The sequence below is a fragment of the Chinchilla lanigera genome, unplaced genomic scaffold (genome assembly GCF_000276665.1).
Source record: "Chinchilla lanigera isolate Chin_1 unplaced genomic scaffold, ChiLan1.0 scaffold00018, whole genome shotgun sequence".
Lineage (NCBI taxonomy): Eukaryota > Metazoa > Chordata > Mammalia > Rodentia > Chinchillidae > Chinchilla > Chinchilla lanigera.
Genome location: NW_004955419.1, coordinates 27956406 through 27966291, shown reverse-complemented (window position 1 = coordinate 27966291; position 9886 = coordinate 27956406). Strand labels below are relative to the sequence as shown.

The 9886-nt window shown below is 37.2% G+C and overlaps 1 protein-coding gene across 3 annotated transcripts in view; it reads left to right on the top strand.

Annotated features, from left to right (window-relative positions):
* Nucleotides 1-9886, top strand: part of Tdrd7 (tudor domain containing 7) — a 63763-nt gene that overhangs the window by 17135 nt on the left and 36742 nt on the right. The window lies entirely within an intron of this gene.

The following is a 9886-nucleotide window of genomic DNA, read 5'->3' as shown; positions in this document are numbered from 1 at the left end:
AAAAAAAAAAAAAAAAAAAAAACATTTTTAGCTGAGAGCCCTGCTAAATTAGTTTCTCAAGAAACCGTACCTTCAACATTTGATCACTCTTGATAAGCTGATGGCAAGTTTAAATTATAGCCCAAATCTCTGATAGATACCCCCCCAAAAAAAAAAAAAAAAAAAAAAAAGATTTTCAGCTGAACAAATTTTAGTTATTTGGATAATTATTTACATAGTACTTTTGAAATTAATACACTATTCATACTTAAAATTTTTATAAACTGTCTTCAGAGTGAAAATTTCTAATTGAAAATGATTCATCAACTTCTATGCCTCTTCCTACTTGGGAGCTTATGCTTATAATAAGATTATGGGTCAGATAGTTTATTAGAAATTTCAGTTCAGCCAGATATTGACAGCTAGATTCTTAAACCCAAGTGACTTTTAGATATTTCTTAATGTTTGTATTTATATAAAATATATTCAAAGTAGAACTGTCCTAAATAGTACCAAAATGGTAGCATGAACAACTATTTGGCGCTTCTAAGTTTGTAGAATTCATATGTATCAGTTGTATGTATGTTTTGAGAGAGGGCTTTATTTCTTTAATATGTATTTTGGCCCTCAGACCTATTAGGCAAATTATAGGCTACCCCCTCACCACAAGCACCCGGCCTAAAGAATGTATTTTTACAACTCCTTTTCTTCTAGACTGCTGTCACCCCATTGAAGCCCCATGCCCATTTCTAAGTGAGAATCATTCATTCATTCGACCATCCATTCTATTCCTAAAACCATTCATTGTGCACTGTGGCAGCCACTGCCTTAGGTGCTAAGAGCACAGGTGATTAACATACTTGGAACCTAGTGAGGGAAATAGACATGGAAAAAATTATTTGAGCAATGTAACAAATGTTAGAGCCCACAGAATAAAGAAGAAAAACAAAAGTCAGACTCTAGAATATGGCTCTGTTCTCTCTTGTTTACAAATTCATTGTGAAATGTTCTTTAATGTTCATAAAAATGTTAACCTATGATTTGTGCGAAATGTAGGACTTACTCTTATAATGAGAATTCCCAAGGTTGCTTTTCAATACACTGCATTTTTACTCCATTTGGGGAAGAATTTTCTTGCTGTATGTGGGTTCATCAATATTGTCATATCCTTTCATGTAACCTTATTCTTCAGGGAACTTTTGAGGACATTTCATCAGACTACTCAGCTTAGGGCCTTTAGTCATTCTTGGAATGCATATGATTTATTTTTTAAATCTATAGGCATTCATGAGTTTTATAGTAAATAATTCAGCACACATAGAATGTTTTTATTGTCAAGATGCATATATTATTTGTTGTTAAGCATTTAAAAGGAAGTCTTAAGAGTGAAATTTTTTAAAATAAACTTAATATGTTTTAATGTATTATGTTTCTGGTTTTTTTATATTCCATGATAACTACTAGTATTTGTATAGCTCAGTTTGTGACTTTCAGGGGAAATTTTCAGCCTTGCTTCTCTACAAATGTCTACAAAGTTCCAGAGTACCTCTTGCTGAGGAGTAGATGAGAGAGGATCTATCTCATTGATGTTAGAGTGTTACCTAAAATGGATGATTACATCTTGTCAGGTGCTGGAACAGCTGACACTTTTTGTTGTTGTTCCTTTTTGCAGCACTTGAATTTGTCTTTACTGCATTATTGTTTTCTGTATAATTAGGGAAGGTGGTATAGTAAACAGAAAAACAATATACCTTCCTTGTCTATATCTGGTCACTCAGCTTTGAGTGGGACTATTTAAGCATAATCACTACCAGTTCTGAGGTGGTGATAATTTGCTTAGTCAAACTTGCAGTCATATCACTGCCTACTGATATTTTTCAAAACTGATTAATCTCACAATATTTTTAACAGCCTATTGTTTTAAACAGTTTTAAACAGTTATACCATGATTTTTTAAAACAGCTTTAAATAGTTGTATGTGGTTGTTTTACCTCTTTTCTAACTTGTTTTCATCTGGCTGAAAGGCAGAGAAACAGCATATGTAGGTTGTTTTTATTACATAAGAAGATTCACACAGTCTCAATGGTGTGTAGAAAATATAGGAGAAGAAGGACCTTGGTAATGGATATCTATCTGTCTGTATGGCTTGTCATGAACTCAAGAAATCCAACTGCAGTGTTTCTAAAATGTATTAAAACATTTCAATTATATAAAACAATTATATAAATTCAATTATATAAAACATTTTATGTAAAAAATATTAAAAATTTAATGTATGAAGAAATACCACCCACAGTCCTACCACCTAAAATAAAGCCACTTGCAGGGATTTCTCTTTGATTATCGGAATGGGCAGCATCTCAGGGACCAAATAGCAGTTCTTGAAATTTCATTTTCATGAAAGTTCTACTATAACCCAAGGATACTCAGTAACATTTTAAAACAGGTAGAGGATGCTTTGACTCTGTTATTCTTAACCTTTTGGTTCCCTCAGGCAGCCAAACATACTGTTTGAAAGTTAAAGAGAAGTAGAATCATTAGCAAATGATGTACCATTTTTATGGTATTCCTAGGCAGTTGTAAGTGGCATGGGAATTGAAAGATCCCAGTGCAATAAGCTTATAAACCAAAGATAAGAGTTCCCATTGGGTCCTAAGAGGACAATAACATCTCTTGCTTGTTGCAGAGTAGCACTCTTACTAATAATGTACTTAACCTGTTGTCTTAGACTGGTATGTATAAAATGCTTTTGTGTGCCAGCCTCTGATCTGGCTGTTGGGGGTTGAATAGACTACAAGCCACATGATCCTTGTCCCTGTGGAACTTTCTGTCCAATGGAGAAATAAATATTGATGAATGATAAACCTAGGATTGTTATAAGAGAAAAGTGCTGGATGGCAGAATCCAAGGTTAGGGGTAGGAACACATAAACAGGAGGATTCAACTTAGTCTAATGAGTCCAGAAAAGCCACTCGGAGGAGGTGACTATAAAACCTGACTAGTGGATTGATACAAGTTAGGCAAGGAGGGTGGGAGGAAGAAGACCTCAGGCAAAAGAAAACCTAAGACCCTAACCCTGTGCCAAAACCCTAACACAGAAAAGTGTGACATTTTCAGGAGCTGAAAAATATTCATGAAGAGAGTAGCTCAGAAAAGAAGCTTAAGTGGCAAATGCTTCCTTAAAGAATCAATGTTTGATAGAAACCAGCACATCCCTCCCCTGAGGTCATCCAGAATGCTGGCCTCTGACTGACTTTGATTTCTAGGGAAATTCTAAATCTTGCAACAATGACTACTGAACATAAGAGCTTTGACCAAAATGTTCTGATATGGAACATACTGGAGAAATTTCTCTGTTCCTGCCTTGGCCAGCATATCTGTCTTCATTCATGTTCTGGCCTGAAGCAGTGTGAAGTGAGAGGCTCCTTTCTGAACTGGACTGGGTCAGCTGAGACAAGTTCCTGCATGTAACCCCAAGACCTACTGCAAGAGAAATGTTCTAAGTTGGGCTGGTGGCACACCAGCCGTTAATTACAGCACATAACATTTTGTGAATGACAGAATGAAATCATAGAATATAAAATGTGAATGGGGAAAATACCTATTTATGCTAATTATTAATAGCTGCTGCAAAATGTTTTACTGTTAATCTGTATTTTTGTTATATATCATTTTTACCCATTAGAAATGATGGAATTTTAAGGTGTTTCATTCTCTGACTCTTAAAAATATATAAAATTTGGACTTACATCAAAATAGTGATTTGTGAAATACAAAACGAGGCAATAGCAGTTCTGTTGCTTACATAGTTTTTTTGTTTGTTTGTTTGTTTGTTTTTTGTCCTTTTGAAACAGGGTCTCGCTATGCAGTTCAGGCTGGCCTTGAGCTCACTTCGTAGCGCAGGCTGGTCTCGAACTCGCAGCGATCCTCCTGCCTCAGCCTCCCAAGTGGTGGGATTATAGGCATGCACTACCACATCCGGCTTACATAGAGATTTTTATAATATATTTGGGATATTTAGGAATCGGTATTAACTTTTAATTGTGCAACTTACATAAAATAATAAAGCACCTTTCAGCCCATGAAAAATGAATTGCCTCTTTTAAAAGTTAGGTTGTTCCTGGGCTAAGAGCAAACTACTTGGATTCCTCAGGAAGTAGAACATAAGTAGCAGTACTATTTGATCCAAATGGTGTTGAGTATAACCTATATAACAATGCCAGCAGGAGAGTGGTGAAAGTAAGCTGAAGACTTGGAAATACAGGCATAATATTTTAAATATGGACTCATTTCCAGTTTTTCACCACTAAAAGTATCTAATGAACACAGTTTTGGAATAATTTTCAAATTTAATTTCAGTGAACATATGAATAAGAGAAAAATGAAATAGTATCTTGACAAAGCCAGAATAGAGAAGTTGAGGAATAATGTGGTGGTGCTGTTTTAGAACTTGAAGTAGAAACTACCCGTAAGGTCTAAATGCAATAGAAAGACTTTGAACATTGAGTTAGATTTATCCTTTGTCATTTCTTAACTGTAATTTTCAGCATCCAAACTGTCCTCCCTCAGCATACTATAAAATGTGACTAACTCTACTCATGTGATAGGGCTGCTGTGCAAATTAAAAGAGATAAAAGACAGAAAGTGGCTGCCAGAACTGTATCAGAAGCAGCAGGTGTTTAGTAAAGACAGCTGTGGTTTTGAGGGGCAGCCCAGCTTAAAGCAGACCAAACTCCTGGCTGAACCAGAGACATACCTTGCAAGCTCTACAGAGGAAGTTACCTTGGTAAAAATAAGGAAAAGCTAAAGAGAGGAGAACACAGTTTATATTGAAAAGCAGTGAGAGCGGTGGGAAAAAAATGAAGTCTAAGAGTGAAACTCCAAGATAAGTGTTTCTGCTCCTGGAGGAAATGAATGCCTCTCCTGTCCTCAGGCCTACCAAAAGTACTGAGAGCAAAGAAAGCTTTGACTGCACAGTGCATGCCACAGCTGCTGGCCACACTCATTGCAAAGGGCTCTGCATGCGTTTAACCAGGGAAGACTATTCCTGAAAGAAGATGTAAGCAAGCAGCCCGACCTTGGGCAAATACTGAAGGAAAATGTCTTGAAGTGTATTCTAATACAAAGAGTTGCAGTGTGTGTCGAAGGATAGCATCAGCGATAGCTTTGTTAGGTAAAAGGGTGGGAGAGAGTGTTGGCCTCAAAGTACAGATGCTGTAAAATCACTCATTCAAGATAATGAAGAAAGTTTCTCTGAGTAGAGGGCTTGTGAAAAGTCAGTAGTTACAAGAAGGAGCTTCTACCTTCACCAAGTATGCCAAAACTCTTGTACTGTCTTAAACTCGATCAACTAAAAAATTATAACCCCTTCTGAATATGTTATGTTTATCATCAGTAGAATCAGTAAGCTACTGCAGAGATGTGTATGGAAGCAGTTAGTATGGAACATTGAGTTGGGTGGGTTTTGCTGGTCTGCATATATTTTCCTGCATACACTTTAGGGTCCTCCTGCTGTCCTTTACATGCTTCAAATATGTACCAATTAGTTTCTCTTTCATGTGACCAAATCATACCACTGAAGGCCATTTCTCCCCCATCTTTTCCTCAGCCTAGCTTTTTCAGCACTTTTCAGCTTTAGGACAAAAGGGAAGTCTTAAGAAGGTCATCAGCTAGTCAGTCTTTATGTGAATTGACTAATCATTAGGGGCAAACTTTTGGTCAGTGGCACTCTGAGGTTTTTTGGTTGCTAAGCCCCAAGGGATTTTTTATTTATCTCTAAAATCAAATTTTTAAAATGGCTTGTTTTCTGGTTTTGTTTTGAGTTTATAACCATTGCTAATGGCTAGAGTGCTGGAAAAAAGGTACACAGGTAAATTTGATTTTATTGCACTGTCTCAAGTTTCTACTGATAGGTGACCATATAAAATGAAGTTCAGGATTTAAAGCTTCAGGACAAAGAACTACTACTCCATGGAAACATAGCTGTGTGCATACCAATTATTTGGAAAGCTGCTTGATTTGATTGGGTAGTAACAGTTCTGTTACAGAATCCAGAGAAAATTCTAAATCCCTAGAGACAGCTCCAAGGCCCAGGCTGCAGAATTAGCCAGTGAGCCTTCGAAGGCTTTCAGAGGAGTTAGGCTTTAACAACTTTTAAGTTTATCATACAGGTAAACTAGAAAGGGAGAAGATCTCTTAGATTTAAGGGAAAATAAATTTGGTATTTAGGGTAAAGATTTTTATTTTTGTGAGCAAACAGGATCCTGAAGAAACTGATTATTTTCAGTTCTTAGACCTCATATCTATAAAATCTAGTAAGTCTCCTTGAAATTGACAGAAACCTGAAGAGGTATGAGATTGTAAATGAGGTGTAAAGTATAAAGCTGGATATAATGAACTTGTAGGGATGGCTAATTTAAAGTACGTTTCATATAGAGTCTTCTGATGGTGTCCAAAAGAGGTGACTTATTGCCTTGGAAGTTAATCTTTTATGTCACCTATCTCTCCTGTTGGGAGGTGGGAGTAAGGGTCCACTTATATTGTGTACCTAATATGTGGCATTACATGTCATGTCACTTCCAAGTCATAGCACTGGTAATTTTTCAGGGGATGGACATTGAGTGCCAAAGAAAAGAACTAGAGCTACTACACAAAGAAAAACATTAAGGAGAATGGCACCGTTATGATTCTGAGTCTTACTCTACGGTAGGGGAGGCCTTTGACTCTCTCCTCAGGTATATACCTAAATCAGATGACCTAAAGGAACTAAAAGCTATAAAATTCTCCCTCTTTAAAACATTTCTGCTGAAGTGTTTAGCAGCTGGTTGTTACCGTAAGGAAATACTAAAAGCCATACTTTAAGTAGATGTTGACCTCGGCCATTTATAAAGACCAGGAAGTAGCTGTTCTGTCTTGGGATGAGACAAGATATATGTGTCCTGTCAGGTGCCAGTGCGCAATGAAGACCAGACACCATGCTGCCCTGACCGTGTAACAGTTTCTTGGCTCTGGGGAGATTCTTGGGGGCTGGGAAGAGGCAGAATAGCAAGTCTATTATATAGTGTGTCCACATTTACCAAAAAATGAAAAAGAGATGTCATGTTTTGTGGAGGACAGATACCAGTCACAGTAGAATGCTCAGGAAAAACAAGTCTTCATTCACATTAAAATTGAAAAACTAAGCTTTAAAAAAAGCTAGTTTTAAATTATATTTTCAACTCTAAAAATGTTTCATGTAATTTTCTCTTTGAATTAAGAAATCTGTAAGCCATTCTCCAAAAATTAGTTAATGAAATATGTGGAGGAGGCATGTTTTCTGTATCACTTGTTCACCTGTGACTATTTACCTGCAGTGCTGAAAGATTTGAGACCACTCCATTTAGTGTCAGACTCAGTTCCCGAAGTCAGGTCTCTGTTCAATGTTCCTTTTAGTAAATGCTCATTTGAATTAAAAGAGGGCAAACCACTGGAAAGTAGATGGAATTTAGGCACATTACTAACTCTGATGAGATAAAGAACAAGCCAGGATAGACCAAAGATGGCCTAGAAATCAAGGGACTAGACATAGGGAGTCTGTGGGGTCAGGAGTGATTACCTTACACAGTAAAAACAAAACTGCTGAGGGAAGAAATCTGTCTTCTAGTTTAAGATGATTATTACTTGGACTTTGGATAAATTCAGGTCAAAAATTTACCTGAATTTACAACTAGATGTGATAGTGCATGCCTACAGTCCCAGCTGCTCTGAAGGCTGAGGTGGGAAGGAGGATCCCTTTGCCCAGGAGTCCAACATCCCCTTTTTTTAAAAGAAAGAGGCGGGGGAGGGAGAAAGAGAGACAGAGACAGACAGAGAGAGAAAGAAAGGAAAGAAAGAAAGAAAAAGAAAAATAGGAAAAGAAAGGAGAAGGGAAAGGAGAAAGGAAAGGAAAAAAGAAAGGGAGTTAAACTTCATAGACTGGCAAATTTTGACTTCAGTACTGCAGACAAACCTGGAAACACTACTTCCAGATGATCTTTAAGATTATTCTGAAATAAAGGCTGCAGAAAGAGTAATTCTGCTTTTATCTTGCACCAAGTCACATTAATTGGACATAACATTCACGAATTCTGTTAAGACATTCCTACTTAGAAAAGGTCGTTGTGGTGGGCGTGTCCAGAGATCAAGTTTAGAGGTTTGCTGAAGTTAAGTGCACTGTTAGGTTATTGGTGCTGATCACATCTGAGGCACAGGTGGGAATGGAAGATTTTGGGCTAGGAGGGAGAGACTAAACATTGAAGTATCCCACATTCCCACATTTTCAGTTGACTCATTGGAAGGAAAAGGATCTTACAACTGAAAAACCTTACTTTAGAAAAATCCATGTGGATAGTTAGGAGATGAGGCTTATAGAAGTTATTTTAGAGAAATGAGATAGGCTGTCTTCCACTGAAATTAGCTTCTACCATCTACTTCATAGGAATTATTAACAAGAGGTTGGTAAAAATCCTGCGGGCTTATCTGGCTTTGAATACAGAGTTACATACAAGCTAAAACTACATTAATTGGAATTCTATACAAAGGAATCACACAGAGTTCTGTTCTCATTTTCCATGTGCTTCAGAAGATTTTCCAAACATCCTTTAGCTACCCATTTTGGGTTCTTACATCTTACCAAGTGTGTTGAGGCACAGTGTAGATAGGCATTTTAAGATTTTAGCTTTTAAGAAACGCACTAACTATGGAGAGAAGGATGAGTACTCCACATACTTGTGCCTCTGTAGGTAAATATTAGGAACACACGGTGTGACAGTTAATATGCCATCTAGAGTGTCCCAGGGTAACCGCACATGGCAAGAAGTGTGTGCAGCTGCTAACCACACACAGATCTCTTCTGTTGTTGTTCATACTTTAGTCTTTTCAGGCATGCAATTTTTCCTCAGTTCTCAAAACAAGAAAAGGAACACACATGGTCAGAAGAATAGAGAGAGAAACCTGAATTCTTTATCATTTAATCTGAATATTAATATCATTCACTTCTGGGGCTGGGGATGTAGTTTAATGGTAGAGTGCTTGCATAGCCTACACCAGGCCTTGGGTTGAATTCAAATCATAGCGCTGCAAAATACAAAACAAAACAAACTCCACTTATGTGTAATCTGAAATATATAGTCAGAATGAAAGGATTCTTTTAATATCAAACTCATTGTGTCTTTTAGCAAAACTCTTAATAATGAGGCAACACTTCCGTGGTTCATACATACGTACTCTCTCAGCCCTATACACAGAGAGAAGTAAACAATGTCTCTTCTTTAAGCCTACTGTTCTTTAAGCCTAACATACTTAATATTCGTTCCTTGAATAATTGGGGTTCTTGTAAGCTTATACTGTGTTATTACCATGGGGGAGTCTCCTAAGGGCTTAAAATGTAGCTGAGGGATAGCTCTATGATCTGAAAAAATAGGAACATTTCAGAAGGCAATGACTGTTTACTTTAGCCTAAAGGCCTGGTACAGGATTTGAGAAATTGTTTTTTATAGAAAGCCAAATAGTAAATGTTTAGGCTTTGCAGGAAGTAGATACATAGTCTTATCACAACCGTTCTGCCATTATACAAAAGCAGCCAGAGATAATACGTAACCACTGAGCATGATTGTGCACCAGTAAAACTTCATCTGTATAATTTTCATATGCCACTGAATAATTCTTTGGAGTTTTTCAACCACTTAAGAATGTAAAAATTAGGGGCTGGGAATTTAGCTCAGCGGCACAGCCCCTGCCTGGCAAGTGTGAGGTCGTGAGTTCTGTTCCCGGTAACGAAAAAAAGGAAAAAAAAAAAAAAGAATATAAAAATTATTCCCTTAGGGGCTGGGGATTTAGCTCAGCGGCAAAAGCGCCTGCCTAGCAAGCGCAAGGTCGTGAGTTCGGTTCC